The 25,219-nt window shown below is 40.5% G+C and overlaps 1 protein-coding gene across 1 annotated transcript in view; it reads left to right on the top strand.

Moving 5' to 3' along the window:
- Positions 1-2,757: 2,757 nt before the first annotated feature.
- The window catches only part of UBE2V2 (ubiquitin conjugating enzyme E2 V2), a 738,183-nt gene continuing 715,721 nt past the window's right edge, over positions 2,758-25,219 (top strand). Inside the window, exon 1 of the mRNA XM_049775779.1 lies at positions 2,758-2,763. The gene's annotated coding sequence lies outside the window, so the exon portion shown is untranslated. The remainder of the gene's footprint in view (positions 2,764-25,219) is intronic.

Below are 25,219 nucleotides of genomic sequence, written 5' to 3'. Positions count from 1 at the left end.
ACATATGAAAAAATGTTCACTGTCATTTATTGGGGAAATTCAAATCACAACAATGAGATATCATCACACAGTGTGAAACGAAGCAAAAACGATTAGAAATAAAATGTATATAAAATGTATATTAAGTAAAACGTGGAGAAAAAAGGAACCCTCAATCACTGTTACTGGTAATGTTATCTGGCTCAATGTATATTAAATATATATATACTTCACAAAAAATGTAGTATAGTTCTCTACCGAATACTTTCTTGATCTGGAAGCTAGCTCTAGCCAGCATGGGGTTTGGGGAGACCCCATGTCGAAGGCCTTCTCCCTAACTCCTAACTCCCTAACTCTCTGCCCCCAGCCTCCAGGCCTTCCCTGGGTGCCAGCCCAGGCGGCCAGACAAGGTAGGTCTCGGGTGGTCCCTCCTGGATGGGGTCCCAAACTTTTCCCGCCCTTCCCCCAGCAGTAGGGTGGGAAGGGCACAGAGTGGAGGGTGGGCAGATCCCCTAACGTTAAGCAAGAAAGTGTGTGGGGATATTAAATTCCAGAATGGAAAATATAGGAGTTCCTAGTTAACAAGAGGCCCCATAAAGGGCCCGAAGAGATAGCACAGCAGCGTTTGCCTTGCAAGCAGCTGGTCCAGGATCAAAGGTGTTTGGTTCGAATCCCGGTGTTCCCGGTGTTCTGTATGGTCCCCCGTGCCTGCCAGGAGCTATTTCTGAGCAGACAGCCAGGAGTAACCCTGGAGCACCGCTGGGTGTGGCCCAAAAACCAAAACCAAAAACCAAAAACAAAACACAAGAGGCCCCATAAAAATAACCCATATTGAAGCTTTAGAAAATTCAGAACAGGATCAATAGAAAGGTTGGAGAGAATATAGGAGTAGGGTGCTTGCCTTGCATGCAATCAACCCCAGCACCATATAATCTCCTAATTGTCAAACGTGACCACCCAAGCACTGAGCCAGGAGAAACTTCTGAGTACCACCAAATGTACCCAAGCCTGGTCCCACGAAAAAATTCACGAAGATTTCTTTTATTTATTGAAACCATTGTGATCTACAAAATCCTAGTTGATTTCATAGTTGATTTCAGATACACATTGAATAAGGACCATTCCCACCTTCAGTGTTGACTTCCCTCAACCAATGATCCCAAAGGGCTTTCTATACTACCACCCTTTGCCCCTGACTTGCCAGTATAATAGGCTCATTTAAATTTAAATTGTTAAAGTTTAGGTCTCTTGATTCTATCGTCATTGACTTTGGCTTGGATATTTAGTTCTGTCCTTTTTTTGCCACCTGAGACCACTTGGCCCCTGACCCCTTCTTAATTTTATATAGAGATATCCAGGGGCCCGGAGAGATAGCACAGTGGCGTTTGCCTTGCAAGCAGCCGATCCAGGACCAAAGGTGGTTGGTTCGAATCCCGGTGTCCCATATGGTCCCCTGTGCCTGCCAGGAGCTATTTCTGAGCAGACAGCCAGGAGTAACCCCTGAGCACTGCTGGGTGTGGCCCAAAAACTAAAAAAAAAAAAAAAAAAGATATCCAAAATATGAAGTAAAACAAAGTAATCAGTGTCCCAAGATTCTGGGAGCCCCTTAAAAGAAAAACAAGAGAAAAGAAAAAAAGAGGGAGTGTGTGGCAGTTTTTTTGCACAGTCGCAGCAAATGTTGGGGAAAATAGAAAGGAAAAACCTGTGGCCTTAAAGAGGGAGACACTACCCATGAAATACTATGCCATAAGATCAAGTACAGGATCTGGGCATACTAAGTTGTCTAACCCCAAAGTCTTTCTTCATGGCTCCAGTGAACATTCTTTTTAATCACAGTGGTGAGCGACAGTCCGCAGTGAAGGGGAAAGGAGGGCCTTCAATAGCAAATCAGTAGCAGCAGCAATGGCAACTCCTTCCCATGCTGAGGCAAGGCAGGCTGGGAATCTGTCTTTTTGCTTGGTTGGCAGTTGGTTGGGATTGTGGCACTCTTTTTGCCTCTTGGATTTGTAAAGAAACCTCTTTCTGGGCTGGAGCGATAGCACAGCAGTAAGGCGTTTGCCTTGCACACAGCCAACAAAGGACAGAGGGTAGTTCAAATCCCGCCATTCCATATGGTCCCCCGAGCCTGCCAGAAGTGGCTTCTGAGCTCAGAGCCAGGAGTAACTCCTAAGCATCGCCTCCAGATGTGACACCCCCCCCCCCAAAGAAGCCTTTTTCCAGAGAGTGGAAAAGTTTTCAGCTATATCTCCCTCACTACTTGTTCTTCCCCTTTTCCTTTTTTCCTCCCCTTCTGGTATTCCTATAACTTGGAGTTTATTTCTTTTGTCTTTGTTCATTAAGTACATTTTCTTCCAATGTTTAATTTCTCCTTTCTTCTTGACTTCTTTATCACTGCTGGCTAGTAATTTGTCTTCAAGTTCATCTATGCAATTTGTCACCTGTGTTATTCTACTCTTATGGCATTTATATGGATTTATTTATTTATTTATTTATTTGGTTTTTGGGCCACACCTGGCGGTGCTCAGGGGTTACTCCTGGCTGTCTGCTCAGAAATAGCTCCTGGCAGGCACGGGGGACCATATGGGACACCGGGATTCGAACCAACCACCTTTGGTCCTGGATCGGCTGCTTGCAAGGCAAACGCCACTGTGCTATCTCTCCGGGCCCTTTTATGGATTCTTTCATCTTCTGAAAGAGTTCTTTTTTTAACTGGTTGACTTGTTCATCTATATATTTCTTAATTTCACAGGCTAGTGAGTCCTCAATTGTGTGCGTGCGTGCGTGTGTGTGTGTATGTTGTGTGTGTGTGTGTGTGTGTGTGTGTGGTTTTTGGGTCACACCTGGCAGCATTCAGGGGTTACTCCTGGCTCTTCACTCAGAAATCGCTCCTAGTGAGTTCTCGATTTCGTGTGTGTGTGTGTGTGTGTGTGTGTGTGTCTGTGTGTGTGTGTGTGGTTTTGGGGTCACACCTGGTAGCCTTCAGGGGTTACTCCTGGCTCTACACTCAGAAATCGCTCCTAGAAGGCTTGGGGGACCACCTGGGATGCTGGGATTTGAATCACCATCCTTCTGCATACAAGCCAAATGCCTTATCTCCATGCTATCTCTCCTGCCCTCCTCTATTGGTATAGCTAAAACATCAAGTGTTAATTTTAGATCCTCATCTATCTGGCTCAGGCATGTTGATGGACTTGGAAATTTGCCAAGATTTCTCTCTATATTCCCAATTTTAGGTATCTTCCTTTGCTTCCCCATTGATCTTTGTATTTAGTGGTTTGGAATGCTGGAGAATCGGTATTTATGAAAGTGGTTTATTGAACTCTTTGTATAAAAGGAGGCTAGAGTTTTATCTACTTTAGAGGTTATTTTTCTAAACAAGCAAGGTTATCTAAGTATGATAAAAATATTGCAAACTAGTTCATTGGTTTGGTCAGCTGGGTTTTGATCTGCATAGTTTCTAAGAGAAAGAAGTGCTAGATCCAATTTTCCTGGAACTGTATGATATAAATTTAAATGTCTTCATGCTGATGCGAAAACATCCTAGCAGTTTGGGGAAAGGAGGATTCCTGGGAAGGACCAGCGGTTTCTATTCCCACCCAGACACAGACCTAAAATGGCCGCAAGAGTCAGACAGTCTGGAATGGTGATGAAACCTAGAAGGGGGCCAAAGGAAGGCTCTATAAGCAGCCCCGGTTGCATTTGGGGGACCATATAGAATGTCAGGGATTGAATTCAGGTTGGCAGCATGCAAGACAAATGCCCAACCCACTGTGTTATCACACTAGTCCTATCAGCAATTAATTCCTTGACTGTCAAATTACCAATCAAATGTGAGAGTGTAAAAAATATTGGGACATTGGTGGTGGGAATGTTGCACCAGTGAAAGGGGGTGTTCTTTACATGACTGAAACCCAGGTACAATTATATTTATAATCAAGGTGTTTAAATAAAGATATTAATAAAAATCTTACAAAATAGTATTACAGCTGTCTAACAAATTGGCTTCCTTGTTTTCTTTCTCACAAATAAATTAAACTCTATGTTTCCTAAAATGAATGAGCTAAGAAATGGGTGATACAGACAAGAATGGAAACCAGATATTAGGGTCAGAGAAATTTTAGTCAAAGGTTGAAGAAATAAACCAGACCATCAGCACTGCAGCATGGGCAAGAGATTGTATTACATAGGGCAAGAAGCAAAGGGTACAGAGAGTGCATGACTAAAAACAAACAAAAAAAGAATCGGTAAATATATTACTGGAAATTGGCGAAGTGAATTGAGGAATTTTATAGATTATTAGGTGAATTCTGGAAAGATTTTTTTTGTTTGCTTTTGATCCACACCCAACAATTATCATGGGTTACCTGCAGCTCTACATTTAGGAATTACCCTTGGCAGTGCTCAGAGGACTATATTGGATGTCAAGATCAAACCTATGTTGGTGCATGGAAAGCAAGCACTGTATACACTGTACTATCTCTCCAGCACCACTTTCTAGCAAAAATTAACAATAGTACATATTACTAGGTAATTATCAAGTGAAAAAACTATCTAACTACTAACTCAAAAAAAACTCAACATATAAAAATATACACAAAATAGCATATGACTAAACAAGAAAGAATCAGGGACTAGCGGAATAGTACAGCAGAGAGGGCATTTACCTGGCTCTTAGCTGACCTAAATTCAATCCCAACACCTTATATGGTTCCCGCAGACCCTCCAGAAGTGATCTTTGAGCACAGAGCCAAAGAGAAGCCCTGGTCATCACTAGTTCTGGCCAATAAAAAGAGCCAAAACAAAAAAAATGAGAGAGAAAATAGTCAAATGATATCTTAAAACTATATTGAGAGATGTAAAGCCAGAAAGTTAATAGGATGGTACTGAAAAAGGATTGGGGGCCCGGAGAGATAGCACAGTGGCGTTTGCCTTGCAAGCAGCCTATCCAGAACCAAAGGTGGTTGGTTCGAATCCCGGTGTCCCATATGGTCCCCCGTGCCTGCCAGGAGCTGTTTCTGAGCAGACAACCAGGAGTAACTCCTGAGCATCGCCGGGTGTGGCCCAAAAACCAAAAAAGAAAAAAAGAAAAAGGATTGGAAAGTTAAAGTGTCTTAATGTTAATACTTTATAATAGAAATGTTAGGGGCCGGGTAGGTGGCGCTGGAGGTAAGGTGTCTGCCTTGCAAGCGCTAGCCAAGGAAGGACCGCGGTTCGATCCCCCGGCGTCCCATATGGTCCCCCCAAGCCAGGGGCGACTTCTGAGCACATAGCCAGGAGTAACCCCTGAGCGTCAAACGGGTGTGGCCCAAAAACCAAAAAAAAAAAAAAAAAAAAAAAAAAAGAAATGTTAGTATTAATAATTTACATTTGTTAATAGGAATTTTAATATTATAATTTATCTTATAATGGATAATTCTATAATGTCATTGACTAGAAAAGCATATTACTTAAACACAAAAGTTAAAGTATAACATTTTCTATTGAAAACTTTTATAACTTTGGAATAGGCAAGAATTTAGAACTGAAACATGAGCTTCTTTAAGGATCTTTTTCCTTTCTGGGAACTGGGAGCTTTTGTCAACATGGGAAATGGCAGGCCTCCATGCCAAAGACCTTTATACCAAGCCTGGGCGGGGGGGGGGGGGGCTCGAGCCACTCCAGGAGCCTTTCATCTCCTCCCTCCCAGACTCCAGGGCTATTCCTGTGATGCATGCCCAGGGGGGCAGTGATGTGGGTGCCAGGGAGAAGTTTAAAGGGTACCCCAGGCTTTCCTCAATCCCACTCGGCTCAAGAGGGAGGGTCTGGGTGAGGGTGGTGAACTTCCAGGCTTCCAGCTCTTTAAGGATCTCTTTTCTTTCTGGGAGCCAGGAGCTTTTGCCAACCTAGGAAATGGCAGGCCTCCATGCCAAAGGCCATTTTACCATGCCTAGGGGGGTGTGGGGCTTGGACCACCCCAAGTGTCTTCCATTTCCTTCCTCATGGACTCCAGGGCTATCCTTGGGCAGCATGCTAAGAAGGCCAGTGAGGTGGGTGCTGGGGAGGAGTTAAAAGGGGACTCCAGGTTTTCCCCAACCCCCACAGAGCACAAGAGGGGCTGACTTCTGGAAGTCGCAGACAACTTTCCTTCCTACCAGTGTCCATTCTAAAATCACACTGGGAAATTATAGACAATTAATTAAGATATCATTGGGTTTAATCTGTTTGTCATATACTGAATGTCTATGTTGTATACTTTCCTTTCCCCCTGGCTCACCACCCAGAAGCTCATTCTTAGTCCTTTAGTCCCTCACCCTTACTCCTTATTACCCTACATTTAACCATTTTTACCCTCAGTTCGTGGCTCTCCAAGAAGCACAGCATTATGCACCCTCAAGCCAGCTGCCAGCCAGCTAAAAAAGTAAAAAATAGACTCTCAGGATGAGAAGAAACAAGTACTCTGTTCCTATTTATCTATTTTCCGTGGTCTCCTGTCCTCCACCTACCTTCACTGTGTAACTGTGGTTGTTACCATACTAGGTTTCTTATTAGTCCCCACTCAAAGACATTTCCCAATATGGGACTGCTGGGAGTCATTTTGCAGACTCCAGAAGGCCAAATCACAACCAAAGTGGTGTCCTGAATTTAACACCCTCCCCTGACTATTTCTAATAACATGAAAGAAATATGTATAACTCCTTTGAATATCTTAGATGTATTCCCTTAACCACTATAACGCTTATTGAATGTCCTCTTATACAGTAACAATGTTGCCCAATGTTCTTCATTTTGTGATCTGGTCAATAAGGAATTCTGATAGAAGAGTCTTTCGCTTTAGAATTCATGTTAGAACCAAGTTAAGGGGATTGTTGGACTTGTTCCTTGGCCCCCAGAGGCACCTATAATACTTTGTGGCATTGTTCCTCTTTTGCATAGGCGATTAAAATGGGAAATATTACTTATGCAAATAAGTTCTTATCTACCATATTTTCCAGTGTATAAGACGACTGGGCGTATAAGACGACCCCCTAATTTTGAGTTAAAACATGGGTTTAGGCCTATATTCGCTGTATCAGACAGAACATTCCTGTGCTGCAACTGTATGTACCACAGTAAGCCAATCACAACAAGCAAAGATTCAAAGGTTATACTATAATAGACTTCCTCTCTGACTCTGGCCAATCTGAGCAGGCTTTTGACAGTGTAGATTCGGGTCCAGAACATCGTCTAATTTGCATGCATAAAAAGCCTGCTTGGATTGGCTGAGTTAAAGAGGCGGTTCGAGCAGCCTGGCAGTGATTGGTGCAGGATCGAGTTGGAAAATTTGTTTTGTGGCAATATTCAGACAATTTTCATTTAGTGGCATATTGAAACATTTTTCGGGATATACTCAGCGTATAAGACGACCCCCGATTTTCGGTTGACATTTTTTTTTTGTTTCAAAAGTCGTCTTATATGCTGGAAAATACCATAATAGAGATAGGAGCATAAATTTTGTAATGCAGTTAGGCCTTATACCCTAAACATTGGCATAATGACTTAGCTCAGGTTTCAGAAGAATGGCATTGCCCATACATCCCTGAACCATTGTTCATCTATGGCAACAACCACAATTATCTACAACATCACCTGGAAGCAAACCTCTACCAGGGAAGACCCTACCACTACCCTGGCATTGACTTACTTCAAAGAGTGTTCCCTTAAAACCCAGATGACTCAGCAACAGCAACAACCTGCTTGCAGAGCAGGACACTCCACATCTAATGGTGAGGTGAAACTAGAGGATGTTCCACATCCTTCGATGAAGGAAATGCACAGAAACCAGAATCTTTAACTACAGAAATCTGACACCAACCACAGCTTATGTGTGAAAATTTTCATCGGGACCACAGAGAATGACTTAGGGGTGGACAACCTAGTATGGCTGAAACCAGAGTCAGTCTTATGCTAGAAAACTTCAGGGATAAGGTCTCCTTGTATTTAGTCCAAGGCTTTTTTTTTTTTTTCATTTTCCCCATATTTTGCTGGGCCTATGCAAACAACAACAATTGCCACTCTCACACCGTTATTACTATATTTTTAAATCATCCTTTAAAAAAAAAAAAAAGAAAGGGGGCCGGTGAGGTGGCGCTAGAGGTAAGGTGTCTGCCTTGCAAGCGCTAGCCAAGGAAGGACTGCGGTTCGATCCCCCGGCATCCCATATGGTCCTCCCAAGCCAGGGGCAATTTCTGAGCGCTTAGCCAGGAGTAACCCCTGAGCATCAAACATGTGTGGCAAGCAAGAAAGAAAAGAAAAGAAAGAAAGAAAGAAAGAAAGAAAGAAAGAAAGAAAGAAAGAAAGAAAGAAAGAAAGAAAGAAAGAAAGAAAGAAAGAAAGAAAGAAAGAAAGAAAGAAAGAAAGAAAGAAAGAAAGAAAGAAAGAAAGAAAGAAAGAGAGAGAGAGAGAGAAAGAAAGAAAGAAAGAAAGAAAGAAAGAAAGAAAGAAAGAAAGAAAGAAAGAAAGAAAGAAAGAAAGAAAGAGAGAGAGAGAAAAAAAAAGAGAGAGAGAAAGAAAGAGAGAAAGAAAGAAAAAAGAAAGAAAGAAAGAAAGAAAGAAAAAGAAACATACTAAACTTGCTTTAATGAATTCATTGTGATTCAATAATTTTCAAAAATATTCTTCTTTCCTTTCTCTTCCATCTCTTTAGTTTTTCTTTCAATTTTCTATTTTTTAAAATCATGTTGCTTTTGGTCATCCTAAAACAATGTATTATTATCAATTATGTCAACTATGTAATGCATTTTCTTTAAATAAATTTTAAAAATGTTTTAAAAATAAAAAGAAACATGAGTTACAAAAGTGGTAAAGTCAGACTAAAACAATGGGTTTTACTATAAATTTCTTTAGCTTTATGAAGTGTAACTACATAATATGATATAAAGTTCTCAAGTTTTGCTCTTTTCCAATATTGTTTTTTAATATATTAGGTACTTTGAATTTAGATAACTCTACCCAAAATTTGTACAGTTAATTCATCTTACTAAAAATATATCAAAATTTTTTTAACAATTATAAAACTGAGTTACTTCTATGAAATCTGCTGCTAACTAGGTAAGACAGTTATAAACTGAGTGTAAGGCTTACTGGTCATAAGCTTGGATGGCCGAAGTACAAATCTATTCTCTACCATTTATTAGTTACTTGGTGTGCATAGACATCTGTATAAGGATGGAGGGGTCCTAGCAGTTCTAGGCCAAATCCAATTAATGCTTGGCTCTGTGAGTCTGTTAATTTGGTGCTCAGATCCAATGATGTAGTGATGCTTACTCAAGCAGTACTAAAGTCATAAGGACTTCACCACTCTGCTTGGGGCATTTTGGGTGTCCTAGAGTATATTACCAGGAGTGGTACTGATGAGTCAAATATCATTGCTGTAATGCACTAGAAGCCCAATTTCTAGTTTTTGAGGAATATGCATATTGTTTTTCCAAAAGGCTGAACCAGTCAACATTTCCACCAGTAATGAATGAGAGTTCCTTTCCCTCTGTATCCACACCAACATAGGTTGTTCTTATTCTTCTATATGTTTCAGTATTCTTATATGTAAAATGGAATTAATAGTGTTATGAAAATTAATAAGCATAATTTTCAGTTCCCAAAGAGCAAATTTGACATAAAATAAAATTACATTAATGTTTCTGAAGTATCAATAAAAACTAGTAACTTAAAGAAAAATTAAGTCCAGCTGTTGGAAGACATATCTGCATATAGTGTAGATCATCTGCATGACCATATTTATTGCAGCACAATTTACAATAGTCAAAACAGGAAAAACACAAGTGCCCAAGAACAGATGAGTGAATTTAAAAGTTGCAGTATAGGGCCAGAGAGATAGCACACCGAGTAGGACATTTGATTGTACAAAACCTACCAAGATTCTATCCCCAGAATTTCATATGGTCCCTGAATCTTCCAGGAGTAATTTTTGAGTGCAAAGCCATAAGAGCATTGCTGGGTGTGGTCAAACACACACAAATACACACAAATATATTGTGTATATAGGGAAGAGTGATAGCAGTGCTTGTTTTGCATGCAACTGATTTAGGTTTGGTTTGATGCCCTGTACCCCATTTGGTCCCTGGTACACCACACTACTCAGCTCTAAGAAAATATAAAATATTACTTTTCATTATAATCTATAGGGTGTCACATAAAGCCAAGTAATACAAAAATAGAAAGAAAAATATTGGGTAAATCTCATTCATATATGGTATACAAAGAAAGAAATCAAGAGTATAGATTCTCACTAGCCTTACTTAGTCTTTGGTACATGGTTAAATTTACAATGTTTATATGTTAGTTTAAAATATATGTTTAGGGGGCCGGGTGGTGGCGCTGGAGGTAAGGTGCCTGCCTTGCCTGCGCTAGCCTAGGACGGACCGCGGTTCGATCCCCCGGCATCCCATATGGTCCCCCCAAGAAGCCAGGAGCAACTTCTGAGCGCATAGCCAGGAGTAACCCCTGAGCGTCACAGGGTGTGGCCCAAAAACCAAAAAAAAAAAAAATATATATGTTTAAATACATGGGGCTGGAGAGACAGCACAGTGGTAAGGCATTTGCCTTGCATGCAGCCAACCTAGGACAGACCCAGTTCGATTACTGGCATCTCATATGGTCCCCTAGCTTTTCAGGAACAATTTCTGAGCACAGAGCCAGGAGTAACCCCTGAGCATCACTGGGTGTGGCCCAAAAACCAATAAACAAACAAACAAATATGTAAACACATTCTAATGTTTGATTTAAATATAATATAAATACATTTTACTAATATATTTAACTATGTAACATATTTAAAGTAATATATTATATTTAAATATAATATATTTATATTATAATATTATAATATATATAACCCCTGCAGACAGTAGGCATGTGTTACCCTAATTGCCTACTCTGATTCCTAGGATTAAACAGAAAGGTGATTGGGGTTTAATCAGCATAGAGAAGTGGTACTTCTCCTTACTAAGTATCATATTCCATGAGAAATCAGTAAATATTGACTCCTGAGCTGATTCCAAGATTATTAAGTCAAGCAGTTTCTAGGGTAGAGCAGAATCATAACAATATATTTCCATTTCAAAGGTTATTTGTGGTGTCCTTGTAACATTATTTCAGAATCAACTGAGAACAACTTAATGACCATATTTAATGTTTGGGCTCTAAGGGCCTGCTTTGTCTTTTTAAAAAAGCAATTATTTTTCCTCTCTAAATTACAAAGGATTGTATTTCTATCTCAAATTTCATCTGGATATTTTTAAAAGCAAGTAAATGCTGAAGTAGAGAGAAGGTAGGGTGAAATAAGATTTGCTTGGGTTTTCTAAGTAGAGTTAATGGTAAAGTTAATTAATTCCACGTAAGACTTTGAGAGAGAATAAAATATTTCCCATGATGCTAAGCACTTTAAGTAGATATTTTAACATAAGTCATAATAAAGTTGTTAGACTTTTTTGAAAATATCAAGTAATAAAGAAATAAATAAAAGGAAAACCATGTTATTTGTATATCTTGACAGCCTGCTGAACAATAAAAGGTTGACTATTAAAGGTAAGTGCATAGAAGTTGGAAATCTATTATTAATTCAGAAGCAAGTACATTAGGAGGCATCAGAACAACAATTTCTTCAGATACTATTAGAGAATGCACATGGAGACAGCCTTTTCATAATTCATAGAACAGTTTTACTTTCTTTGGAAAGAGTAGATTTCTTATCAATAGAAATTTGTTCCTGTGTATGAATTGCCATGTGCTGATATTTGATTCTATGATTTGACTCTTAGTTAAATCATAAAGTGTTTAGCTGATCTGTAATTGATCAAAATATTATTTACAATACACATAGAAAATATTTATATTTCTAACATACATAGAAAATATTAATTTTGTATTAGAAATTCTAGTATTTGGGCCCAGAGAGATAGCACAGTGGCGTTTGCCTTGCAAGCAGCCGATCCAGGACCAAAGGTGGTTGGTTCGAATCCCGATGTCCCATATGGTCCCCTGTGCCTGCCAGGAGCTATTTCTGAGCAGACAGCCAGGAGTAACCCCTGAGCACTGCCGGGTGTGGCCCAAAAACCAAAAAAAAAAAAAAAAAAAAAAAGAAATTCTAGCATTTATATTATTAATTTTTATGTATTAACAATGTTTATTATAAATTATTTTGTTTATTATTTCTATCATATTAATAATACATATTAATATAGAAAATGTTTCTATGTATTTGATATAAAATGATTTACTAACAATTTCCTTTTTTGATGCTTAAAACAGCTCTAAGGTCAAAATAAAAAGAAAAGGGGATATCATAAAAGTTTCAATGTTCCAGCTTTCCTTGTCCAAAACTATTTCTAATTTTGATGCAAATAAAGTAATACTTTATTCAAGATTTAATTTTTTGTTGAGTCATACCCAGCAGCGCTCAGGAGTTACTCCTGGCTCTGCGCTCAGAAATCACTCCTGGCAGGCTTGGGGGACCATATGGGATGCCGGGATTTGAACCACTGTCCTTCTGCATGCAAGGCAAATGTCCTACCTTCATGCTATCTCTCCAGCCCCTATTCAAGATTTAATTTTATCATTTTATTTACAATAAATAAAGTTCTAAACAAAACAAATTTCAGTTATTTTATTTTTGATGTTATGTGGAAAGTTTTGATTCTATAGACTTTGTCATTGGGATATTATTGAAGACTCCTTTGAGGTTGAGATCTTAGAGCATTTTCCTTATGTTTTCCTCTGTTTTCTTTAGAGAATCAGGTCTGATCTCAAGGTCATTGATTGACTCTAAGTTCACGTTTGTATAAGATATATGGGTCCAACTTTAATTTCCACATATGGTTATCCAATTGTTCCAGCACCATTTGTTGACGACGTTGTCTTTTTTCTACTTCATGTTCTCAACTCCTTTGTCAAAACTTAGTTGACTAGACTCAGTGCTCATGCTCGCTGTGGGGGTTGGAGGTCAAGCAGAGCATCACCCAAGCTGAGAAGGAAGATGGCGGTAGAATCTAGCATTTCCCAGGAAGAAATTAAGAAACAAAACAAAAACAAAAACAAAAACAAAACATGGCAAACATTATGAGTTCTACATTCTCTGCTCTCCTGTGTCCTGGACTTTTATCCTCCCTGCCCATCTTTCCCTGGGGCACTTCTTCAGAGGTGAGCTATATCGCCCATAGAAGGTAGAGATAGAGGGATGCAGCCTCTCAGCTTCACTTCACATCTTCTAGCTATGAACCCCACCAAACAAGTAGAAAAAAACACACTACAAGCATGACAATGGGGAAATAACGCAGGCCAACACCACACACAAAGAATGAAGATGGCAGCTCTGATGACCCAAAAAGTGCCAACCACCTAGTTGGCCTCTCAGATAAGGAATTTAGAGAAGAAATATGGAGGATGTTCATAGAACTCAAAGAAAGCATAGATGAGCTGAATAGATCACAAAGATAGAAAGCAGAAAACTCCAAACTGAAATAACAGTACTGAAAAACTCAGTAGATGAAATGAAAAATCAATGAAAAGTTTCTCCAAAAAAAGTAACAGCAGCAGAGGACAGAATCAGTGTGATCTGGAAGATTAGATGCAGAGCAACTCCATTCAGCAAAGAGATTGGAAAAGAACCTTGAAGTAAATGATCAGACAATGAATAAACTTCTAAAAGTATGAGGACAGATGAAAATAGAAGTTATTGATAAACTCAACAGAAACAACATAAGAATCATTGGAGTCCCAGAGACCCAGGAAGAAAATCCTCAGGGAGAATCAACAGTCATTACAGCGAAAACTCTAGAGCTAAAGACGTCATACAACCAATATTGCATGTCCAAAGAATACCAGCTAAAAGAGACCTAAATAAAAGCACTCCAAGAAAAAACCTAGTCACAATGACAAATTCCACAGATAGGGATAAAATACTGAAAGCAGCAAGATCCAAAAGGGAAATTAAATTCAAAGGAGTATCCTTACGATTTACAGCAGACCTGTCACAAGAAACCCTCAAGGCCAGAAGGCAGTGGTGGGATATAGTGACAAAACCCAAAGAAATGAATGCTTCACCTAGAATACTGCACCCAGACAGACACACTTTTAGGTTTGAAGAACAGCTCAGAAACTGTTTTATTAATTATTAAATTTTAGTGGTGTGGATAGATGGTGGTGAGTCCTTTCTCAGCTCTGCTCAGCACCTGCAGCCCCTTCAGCCAGCTAGTCTATAGGTATCAGGGTAAAGTCAAAGAAATGATCCACTGGCAGTCAATTGAAGTTTTGGGAGAAATTCAGCTTTACTACAAGACCCTAATTGCCATGTGCTATTTTCTCATGGCCTTTAAGCTATTCACCCAATACCCATCAGATAAGGGGCTCATATCTAAAACATACAAGGTACTGACAGAACTTAAGAAAAAAAAAATCTAACCCCATCAAAAAAATTTGGAGAAGAAATGAGCAGACAATATCTCAAAGAAGAAATACAAATAGCCAAAGTCACATAAAAAATGTTTCACATCACTAATCATCAGGGAGCTGCAAATCAAATCAACAACGAGTTACCATCTCATACCACAGAGACTGGCACACAAAACAAATAACAAGAACAATCAGTGCTGGCAGGGATGTGGAGAGAAAGGAACTCTCATTCACTGCTGGTGGGAATGCCATTTGTTCAGCCTTTATAGAAAAAAATAGGAAGATTGCTAAAAAAAAAAAAAAAAAAAAAAAAAAAAACCCTGGAAATTAAGCTTCCATATGATCCAGCTATACCACACTATGAATATATCCAAGAAACACAAAACGCAATACAAAAATGCCTTCCTCACACCTATATTTATTGCAGCACTATTTTACAAAGTCGTGATTTTATCATCCACGACCGAGCTGAAAGTATCCTGGCACCATAAAAAAACTTGGGGTGCGATAATGAGCATGTACAGAGGCTGTACATGTACAGAGCCTGTAGTTGTTCCCATGACAGTATGTTTCAAAAGCAGAGAAACCCTGTATCTATATATAGGCAAGGGAATTTCCTTTCTAATTTCCCCAATATTTACTTTAAACACATAAACACACACACACACACACACACACACACACACACAAAGAGGCACAAAACCTTACACAAATCCTCCTTCCTTTTTACTTTTTCTTTTTTCTCTCTTTTTTTTTTTGTTCTTGTAGTTGTTATTTTTCGTTGTTGTTGCTGCTGTTGTGGTTTTTTTTTGTTGTTGTTGTGGTTGCTGGTTTTGGTTTTGGTTTTGGTTTTTTTGTTGTTGTTATGTTTTTCTTCTTTTTTCCTTTCTTCTTTTAAATTGATTATCCAGGGGCCCAGAGAGATAGCACAGCGGCGTTTGCCTGGCAAGCAGTCAATCCAGGACCAAAGGTGGTTGGTTCGAATCCTGGTGTCCCATATGGTCCCCCGTGCCTGCCAGGAGCTATTTCTGAGCAGACAGCCAGGAGTAACCCCTGAGCACCGCCGGGTGTGACCCAAAAACAAACAAAAAAAAATTGATTATCCATAGCCTCTAGACAGACTCCTCCCAGTTTTATTTCCCCAACAGAACCACATAACTTGATATTCTTATTCTGCCTCATAAATTGGGGGGGGGGGAATGGATGGTACCAGGACCAAACAGTCATAAAAACATTGAGTGGAGGGGCCAGAGAGATAGCATGGAAGTAAGGCATTTGCCTTGCATGCAGAAAGTTGGTGGTTCAAATCCCGGCATCCCATATGGTCCCCCTGAGCCTGCCAGGAGTGATTTCTGAGCATAGAACCAGGAGTAACCCCTGAGCGATGCCAGGTGTGACCCCAAAACCAAACCAAACCAAAAAAAAAAACAAAACAAAAAACATTGAGTGGAAATAAAAATGATCAGACTTAAACACCAAACTCAAAGTCAATGACAACAGAATCGATACCCAATCTATAACAAGCTATACACAGAGGGAACCAGTTACATTAGCAGTGGGGGGGTAGGGAAAGGAAGGAGATGTGGGATGTATGCTGGGAACAGGTGGAGGAAAGACAACACTAGTGGTGGGAATGGTCCTGATTCATTGTCACTATGTACCTTAAATATTACTGTGAAATATTTGTAATTCACTTTGATCACAATAAAAATTATTTAAAACAAAGAAACTATGTTACATATACACAATGGAATATTATGCAATTGTTAGGAGAGATGAAGTCAGGAATTTTCCTATATAAATTATAAAATAAATGTAAATTTGGTAAAGGGATTACTATGTTAAAAACAAATACCTCTTATAATTCAATATATAAATTTAATTTAAATAAAGGAACCAGAAAAGCTGATCAACTGAGAAAAGACATGTTCTCTGTTGCTTACATGTCTTCACCACTAATAACATCCGCCACTACTGTACAGACTAGTTCTCTTGTGGGAACATGCCTTCCAGCAAGCTGCAGATCTACACTTGGATGGATGCGACCTTAAAAGAGTTTAGCTTACTAAACTTTACTAGCTTAGTAAAGGAAGTGTACCCAGAAGCTAGAAAGAAGGGCACACACTTCTCTCTCTCTCTCTCTCTCTCTCTCTCTCTCTCTCTCTCTCTCTCTCTCTCTCTCTCTCTCTCTCTCTCTCCTTTTTTGTCACTGTAGTTGTACTATTGTAAATATGTTCATTTAAAACCAGTAATGTTTCTGGTAATGTTTGCTAAAGCATAATTTAACCCTAAATTATTTTTTTTAATTTTTTTATTTTTAATTATGAGAACAAGGATGCAAAGAAAGAGGACAAGGTAAAGTTACAGTGGAAGGACAATACATAATATAATTCTCAGAAGTCTCCTTGCTGATATCCCAACTTTGAAATTTCATCCAAAGAACATTAAGATTGTAACACACTATAATATTTCTTAACAGCACACAAGGCAATCTAAAGCCATAAAACTTACATAACTCTTTAAACATTACAGGCATAGCATTTTTTTTTTACATTTCCATATTCATGCATATTAGCTTAAGTTAACCTCAAATCTTAACTGGGTTCTTTTTAAGGATTAGAGTCAAAGGAGCATAGCAAAAATGGTGTTAGAGTGGCAATTGTTGTTTGCATAGGCCCACCAAAATATGAGGGACATGGAAAGAAATAACCTTGGCCTAAATACAAAAAGACCCGACCCCTGAAGGTTCCTGGCACAAGACCAACTCTAGGCTCCAGGCAAGCTAGATCGTCCAATCCAAGACATTGTCTGTAGTGCCAACACACTTATATTTTTCACACAGTCTCTGTTGTTGGTATCAAGCTTCTGTATTAAAGATCCTGGAATCTGGGGGCCGGAGAGATAGCATGGAGGTAGGGCGTTTGCCTTTCATGCAGAAGGTCATCGGTTCAAATCCCGGCGTCCCATATGGTCCCCTGTGCCTGCCAGGAGCAATTTCTGAGCATGGAGCCAGAAGTAACCCCTGAGCACTGCCGGGTGTGACCCAAAAGCCACAAAAAAAAAAAAAAAAAAAAAAAGGATTATTAGGGGCCGGGCGGTGGCGCTGGAGGTAAGGTGCCTGCCTTACCTGCGCTAGCCTAGGAGACGGACCGCGGTTCGATCCCCCGGCGTCCCATATGGTCCCCCAAGCCAGGAGCGACTTCTGAGCGCATAGCCAGGAGTAACCCCTGAGCGTTACCGGGTGTGGCCCAAAAACCAAAAAAAAAAAAAAAAAAAAAAAAAAGATCCTGGAATCTGTATATCCAACATTGAAGTCAGGATGTGGAGCGTCCTCTGGTTTCACCTCACAATCAAAGGGCAATGCAGGGAGCCCTGTCCTGTAAGCAGGTCGTTGTTGTTGTTAAGTCTTCTCAGTGTTAATGGAAGTCTCTTTTGAGCAGGACAATGTCTGAGCAGTGTAGAGTCTTCCTTGGTAGAGGATTGCTTCCAGGTGATGCTATAGACCAGCCTGGATGTTTTGTGGATGGCTTCCCTGTTTCAGGGAAATGCCCTTTCTTCTGAGGTCTGTGCCAGGTCGTTATGTCAATGTTCAGGGTGTAAGGTCCCTTTGCACTATAAGATTTGTCTGTTCCAATCTCTATTAGATAGGATCTTATTTATATGTATAGTATTTTCCCATTTTAATGTGCCTATGCAAAAAAGGAGCAATGCCACGTGGTGTTCTTGGCACATATGGGGGTGATGAGAACAATTATGGTTCAATCATAAGCATTAATCTGGGTGACTCTTTCTCTAAGATTCCTTGTTACACAGCTCAAAAAGAGAAGATGAAAAGTGGTTAGAATCGTCACTATATAAGACAACATTTAGTAAGAATTATAGCTGTCAGAGAAAAAACACAAAATATTCTAAAGAAATACGTGTCCATTTTATGTATCTTGAAACAGTTTGGGGTTGTTACACACAATACACAGCTTTGGTCTGTGATAAGGCTTGTACACTACTGATTAAAAAGAGTAATGTAGATTAGAGATGTTTGGGGGGGATAGAGAGTAAAGGAATAAAAAAGAGCTTTGTAGGGATGTGGGAAAGGGCACAATACAAAATAAAGATTCTGGATACGTAAAACGTAACATAACAGTAAGGAATACTCCTAATATATGAAGTACGCGCGGGGGCGCTACTTGGTCCCCTGGACTAGGTGGTCAGCCCAGGGGGCCTGTGGCTAGCTGTCCTGCCCAGAGCCCCCAACATACCAGTCAAAGACCCAGAAATCCTGGCATGCGGAGTGGTCTGAGCCCAGCCGTGCCTCTAACCCTAAATTATTATCTGTAGAATGTATTTTGGAGAAATCAATGTCCTCAACATTCAAGTACATAAAACTGTACCTGAGGCTGGAGAGATAGCATGGAGGTAAGGCGTATGCCTTTCATGCAAAAGGTCGGTGGTTCGAATCCCGGCATCCCATATGGTCCCCCCGAACGTGCCAGGAGTGATTTCTGAGTGTAGAGCAGGAGTAACCCCTGAGCGCTGCTGGGTGTGACCCCCCCCCAAAAAAAAAGAAACAAAAACAAAAACAAAAAATCTGTACTTACCTAACAACTAACAGCTCATCAAATGTTAAACTCTGCAATTTAATTCTAAACTGGAGACCTGTGAGAAAAATATATTACTGAGGATGAACTTGCATTGTTAAGATATTGTTGTTAGAGGTTAGGGACATAACTTCTTTTACCCATCCTATCTCAAATGCCAATCCAGTGTTCAACGTTCTCAGTTCTGTCCTTTTTCAACTGTTCACCTCTAGTGTGTGATGGCCTGGTCTTTCCCTACCATGTTCTCTATGTACACTTCCCTAATATGAGATCTGCAGCTAGAGAGCCCTGTTGTTTATGTCCACTTGATGGAGTAGCTGGTTTATTTTTTTTTTATTTTGTTTTTTTTGTTTGTTTGTTTTTGGGTCACACCCGGCGGTGCTCAGGGGTTACTCCTGGCTGTCTGCTCAGAAATAGCTCCTGGCAGGCACGGGACACTGGGATTTGAACCAACCACCTTTGGTCCTGGATCGGCTGCTTGCAAGGCAAATGCCGCTGTGCTATCTCTCCGGGCCCGGAGTAGCTAGTTTATAACTTATCACTGGACCTCTCTAGGATTATACCTAGTGGCTCCCTGTTCCCTTTTCTTTCCTTATTTTCCAGGCACAGCCGAATACTATGAGTAAGATCCCTGATTTCCTATAGTCTGTCTGGGAGTAAAGAGCCCTGTCTGATTGCACTCTCTGTGCAGGCATAGATGGGTGTAACAAAGAGAGAGCTTGTGTAGATGAGTGCTTCCTGTTGTCTGTTGTCATCTCTATTCCCAGCCATTCCGTTCTCTATTTTGTTTGATACATGTTCTGTATTAGAGATTTAAAATGATCAATTAAGACCCCACCCTGCCAAAGTCATGCCTGCTCCATTCATTACACCATTGCCTCTTTGCAAGTTGTAATATTCTACTACTCCTCTACAGCTCTCTACAAAGACACCAATCTGACTAAAACTCCAGGTATCCTAGTATTTCAGGGGTCTCAAACTCAAGTTACCAGGGGGCCGCAGGAGGCAAAGTCAGGGTGATCCTTGAGTGCAAAGTCAGTAGTAAGCCTTGAACAATGGGGGGTGTGACCCAAACAACTAAAACAAAACAAAACAAAAAAAGAATCCTCTAGGGCAGGTCCACAAAATGTTGTACGGAGGGCCATTTGAGACCCCTGTTTTTGGATTAATATCACCAGGACATTTTTTGGAATGAGTGTGGGCACCTTTCTGCCACTCCTGCTTTCTCATACTTCTGGAAGTCCTGACAGCCAAAAACACACCCTGAAAATACCACAGTAAAGCTTGAAATTCTTGGACCATGCAGCTGCAGTAGAAACTTTAATTTTTTTAAATATTGTCATCCCAAGGAACACACCTATTATAGACCAATATGTATCTGAAGCCACCTAGTGTTCAGAAACATAAAATGTAACAAAATGATCAACTGTCAATAAGAGCTTACTAAATAAACCTTCTGACAATGATTTAATGACCTCATTGTGAGATACAATAATTATCACAAATGTTTCTATGTTTCTGTTACTGTTCTCTTTTTTTTTTTTTTTTTTTTTGGTTTTTGGGTTACACCTGGCAGCGCTCAGGGGTTACTCCTGGTTGGACGCTTAGATCTAGCTCCTGCAAGCTTGGAGGACCATATGGGATGCCGGGATTCAAACCACCATCCTTCTGCATGCAAGGCAAGTGCTTTACCTCCATGCTATCTCTCTGGCCCCCCTTTTTTTTCTTTTCTAATGATGTTTCTTCATGGGACCAGAATAATAGCACAGTAAGTAGGGCATTTGCTTTGCATACGGCCAACCTGGGTTTGATCCCCAGCATACCATATGGTCCCCAGAGCCTGCTAGGAGTAATTTCTGAGTACAGATCCATAAGTAAACCCTGAGTGCCACTGGGTGTGGCCCTAAGCCCCCACCCCCCAAAAAGGAGAAAAAGAAGAAAAAAAGAAAAAGAAGACTGAGATAAGAGTAAAAAGTGTGAGGTCAGGAGAATAACAAACCTGTAGGCTGAGAACCCAATTTTCCTTCGCAGTTAATATTTATTGTGTAAAACCAAGAATCATCAGAAAGATTCTTTGGTCAACTCTTTTGCCTAACTCTTCTAATCAGGCTACATATCTGAGGTTCTCAGTATATCTAGTCAAACATCTTTATAACCAGCTTATCTGAAGTGATGTTTCCTCTGGAAGACCAGAGATTGATCTTGAAGCTTAAGATTGGAGCCCTGCCTCAGTGGTTTTTCACACCAGCACTAGTTTTCAAAATATCATGTTCCTGTTATCTGCTCATTCTGTTTTTCTCATCATTCTACCTATCTTGGTTTGTTCATTTGTTTTGTTGCCACAGCTCAGAGCTTGCTCCTGGTCATGTGCTCATGGCTCACTTCTGGCAGGGCTTGGGAATTAGGGTGGAAGCCAGGTTAACCTCAAGCAAAGCCAGCACCATTTCTGCTATATTCTGCTCCAACCTCTCAAATTATGTAACACCTTTGTTCCCAACATCCATCATCAATGTCATAAAGAATGCCATCAGTTTGTTTTCTTAAACACTTTGCCCTTCCTGGGCCAGGGAATACTTTTCTCCTTGAGAGTTTAAGGCCTGATTTGGGGGGGGGGGGGTAATTTCTTTTTGGGTCACACACAGCTGTCCTCAGGCTTACAACTGCCTCTGTGCTCAGAGATCACTCCTAGTGGTGCTCGGGGTATCCATATGGGTACCAGAAATTGAACCTGGGTCAGCAAGGCTTCTATCTGCTGTATTACCTCTCCAGACCCTGAACTAATATATATATATATATATATATATATATATATATATATATATATATTTGTTTTTTTGGGTCACACCCGTTTGATGCTCAGGGCTTACTCCTGGCTAAGCACTCAGAAATTGCCCCTGGCTTGGGGGGACCATATGGGACACCGGGGGATCGAACCGCGGTCCTTCCTTGGCTAGCGCTTGCAAGGCAGACACCTTACCTCCAGCGCCACCTCACCTGCCCCAAACTAATATTTTTTTTATTCTTTAGGCCATACCCAATGATTGTACCCAGGTCTGTCTTGTGCAAAGCAAGTGCCCTATCCATTGTGCTATTACTCAGTCCCTGAGCTAATATTTTTAATTGTTATCTAATATATCTGATTCATCTTTCAGACTGACTAATCTGAAACCCAATATACCTTTAGTTAGACTCCATTAATACTAAGTTAGCCTGAGATTTCACTCCTTTATATAGGCAAGGTCTGTGGCATTTTGTCAGCATGATGTTACAGAAGATGAACATTCACCTATATTCCCCTTAAAGATTTAAGAAGGTATAAATTCTAGGAGGAAAGGTTAGAGGTTGATACATAAGGGGGCTCCTAGTAATGAAATTTTGGGGAATAATAAAACTTAGTAATAAATTCTCCTGAAATAACCCAAAGGCATGAAGAACATATTCCTTAAGATGCAAAAATTGAGCTCTTTGGAGATGGAGAAACTGAAGCACCACCCAGATGCAGAAACCCAGGCAACCCCAGAGAAGAGTAAAACTCAAAAAAAAAAAAAAAAAAAGTATAATAGGGGCCAGAGAGATAGCATGGAGGTAAGGCATTTGCCTTTCATGTAGAAGGACGGTGGTTCGAATCCTGGTATCCCATATGGTCCCCCATGCCTGCTAGGAGTAACCCCTAAGCGCTGCCGGGTGTGACCCAAAAACCAAAACAAACAAAAAAAGTGTAATAGCAGTACAGGTAGGATTTACCTTGCTCAGTTTCAATCCTGGCATCTCATATGGTCCCCCAAGCAACACCAGGAGAATGTAGAGATAGGAGTAACCCCAAGGGCCCCCCCAAAAATAAGAGAAGTACAAGAGAATTTAAGGAATCTAAAGGTCTTAATAAGAAAACTGAAGGACCAATCAAGATTAGATTTCCCCTGGGACAACACCCATAAACATTAAAATGTTTATGTTCACAGAGGAATGAGACCAAGACAATTTGGAGAAATTATATACAGCCTTCTCCCAAAGTCATTCCCTGCTTTTTCCAACAGTGTTATCTGTGAATCCCGAATTATAGCAGGCAGGGCTATAGTATAGCAATTGCTTTGCATATGGCCTATTCAGGTTTGATTACTGGCACTCCATATTGTCTGCAGATGCCAAACAATAGTGATCCCTAAGTGTATGCAGAACCAGGTGTAAGCCATGAGCACCACTGGGTACAGCACAATCAATCAATAAAACTGTTGCTTGAAATTACACACACACACATTCTTTCCCTACTACAAAGGTAGTCTTGGTAGTAAAAAAAAAAAAAAAAAAAAGATAGATTCCTAAATTAAAGTTAGAGAAAAGGCAAGGCCAATGATATTAAGTCGTCCCAAAACCTTCATACAAGGGCCCGGAGAGATAGCACAGCGGTGTTTGCCTTGCAAGCAGCCAATCCAGGACCAAAGGTGGTTGGTTCAAATCCCGGTGTCCCATATGGTCCCCCGTGCCTGCCAGGAGCTATTTCTGAGCAGACAGCCAGGAGTAACCCCTGAGCACTGCCGGGTGTGGCCCAAAAACCAAAAAAAAAAAAAAAAAACCAAAAAAAAAAAAACCTTCATACAAAAGCCCAAGCAGCCAGTTAGGAATAATAACAACAAAAAATAGGCTGGGTTAGTTCTGGAAGAGAAGGAAAAGAACTAACACTCATCTGCGTTCCTTCAACAATCTTCCTGAAAGGGGAGCTCTGGTGGTATTTTAGAAAGACTCACACTCAGACTGCAACAGATACAGCAGCATAGAGGCCCACCAAGCTTGTTCAATGAAGATATTAGTGAAGATGGAACCAGCACTAACTAGCTATATAATCTCTCAGATAAAGATGCTAGAGACACCAAGAGGAGGATATGTTGCACTGGTGAAGGGGGGGTGTTCTTTTTATGATTGAAACCCAACTACAATCATGTTCATAAACACGGTGTTTAAATAAAGATATTAAAAATTTTAAAAACTCGGGGCCGGAGAGATGGCATGGAGGTAAGGCGTTTGCCTTTCATGCAGGAGGTCATCAGTTCAAATCCCGGTGTCCCATATGGTCCCCCGTGCCTGCCAGGAGCAATTTCTGAGCATGGAGCCAGGAATAACCCCTGAGCACTGCCGGGTGTGACCCAAAAACTACCAAAAAAAAAAAAAATTTTAAAAACTCAAAAAAAAAAATAGTCCCAATACAAGAAAGCATGAGAAAGGCTTGTGTGATAATACAGTGGATGAGGCACTTGCCTAACACTTGACAAATCCAGATTTAATCCCCAACATCTCATAAGGTCCTACAAGCACAACCAGTTTTTCCTGAGTGCAGAGCCAGGAGTAACCTCTGAGAGCCACTGGGCTGATACCCAACCCCCTCCCAATAAAAAGAAGGCACAATATCAGAAATTAGAAAACTAAAGTAAAAATTGACAGAATTAAAGAGTTTGTAGGTAAAATTAAAAATTCAGGGGCCGGGGCCGGGCGGTGGCGCTGGAGGTAAGGTGCCTGCCTTACCTGCGCTAGCCTAGGAGACGGACCGCGGCCCGGCGTCCCATATGGTCCCCCAAGCCAGGAGCGACTTCTGAGCGCATAGCCAGGAGTAACCCCTGAGCGTTACCGGGTGTGGCCCAAAAACCAAAAAAAAAAAAAAAAAAAAATTCAGGGGCCAGGGCCTGGAGAGATAGCACAGCAGTGTTTGCCTTGCAAGCAGCCTATCCAGGACCAAAGGTGGTTGGTTTGAATCCCGGTGTCCCATATGATCCCCCGTGCCTGCCAGGAGCTATTTCTGAGCAGACAGCCAGGAGTAACCCCTGAGCACTGCAGGGTGTGGCCCAAAAACAAACAAACAAAAAAAATTCAGGGGCCAGAGAGATAGCATGGAGGTAGGATATTTGCCTTGCATGCAGAAGGATGGTTGTTCGAATTCCGGCATTCCATATGGTCCCCAAGCCTACCACAGCAACTTCTGAGCATAGAGCCATGAGTAACCCCTGCGCACCACTGGTTGTGACCCAAAAACCAAAAAAAAAAAAAAAAAAAAAAAAAAAGGCAAACAAAAAATACAAAACAAAACAAAACAAAACAAACAAAAACTCCTGTAAGGTATTGGCAGCAGAGTGAGAGTAGTGGAAGATAAAATCAGTAAGCTCCAAATGAGATGCAGGAAACCTCTAGAAAACAAGAGAAATTGGCAGCAGGAAAAGCTCAAAATCAATGTACAACAC

This window comes from Suncus etruscus, chromosome 6 (genome assembly GCF_024139225.1).
Source record: "Suncus etruscus isolate mSunEtr1 chromosome 6, mSunEtr1.pri.cur, whole genome shotgun sequence".
NCBI classification, from domain to species: Eukaryota; Metazoa; Chordata; class Mammalia; order Eulipotyphla; family Soricidae; genus Suncus; species Suncus etruscus.
This window is presented reverse-complemented; position numbering and strand designations above follow the sequence as displayed.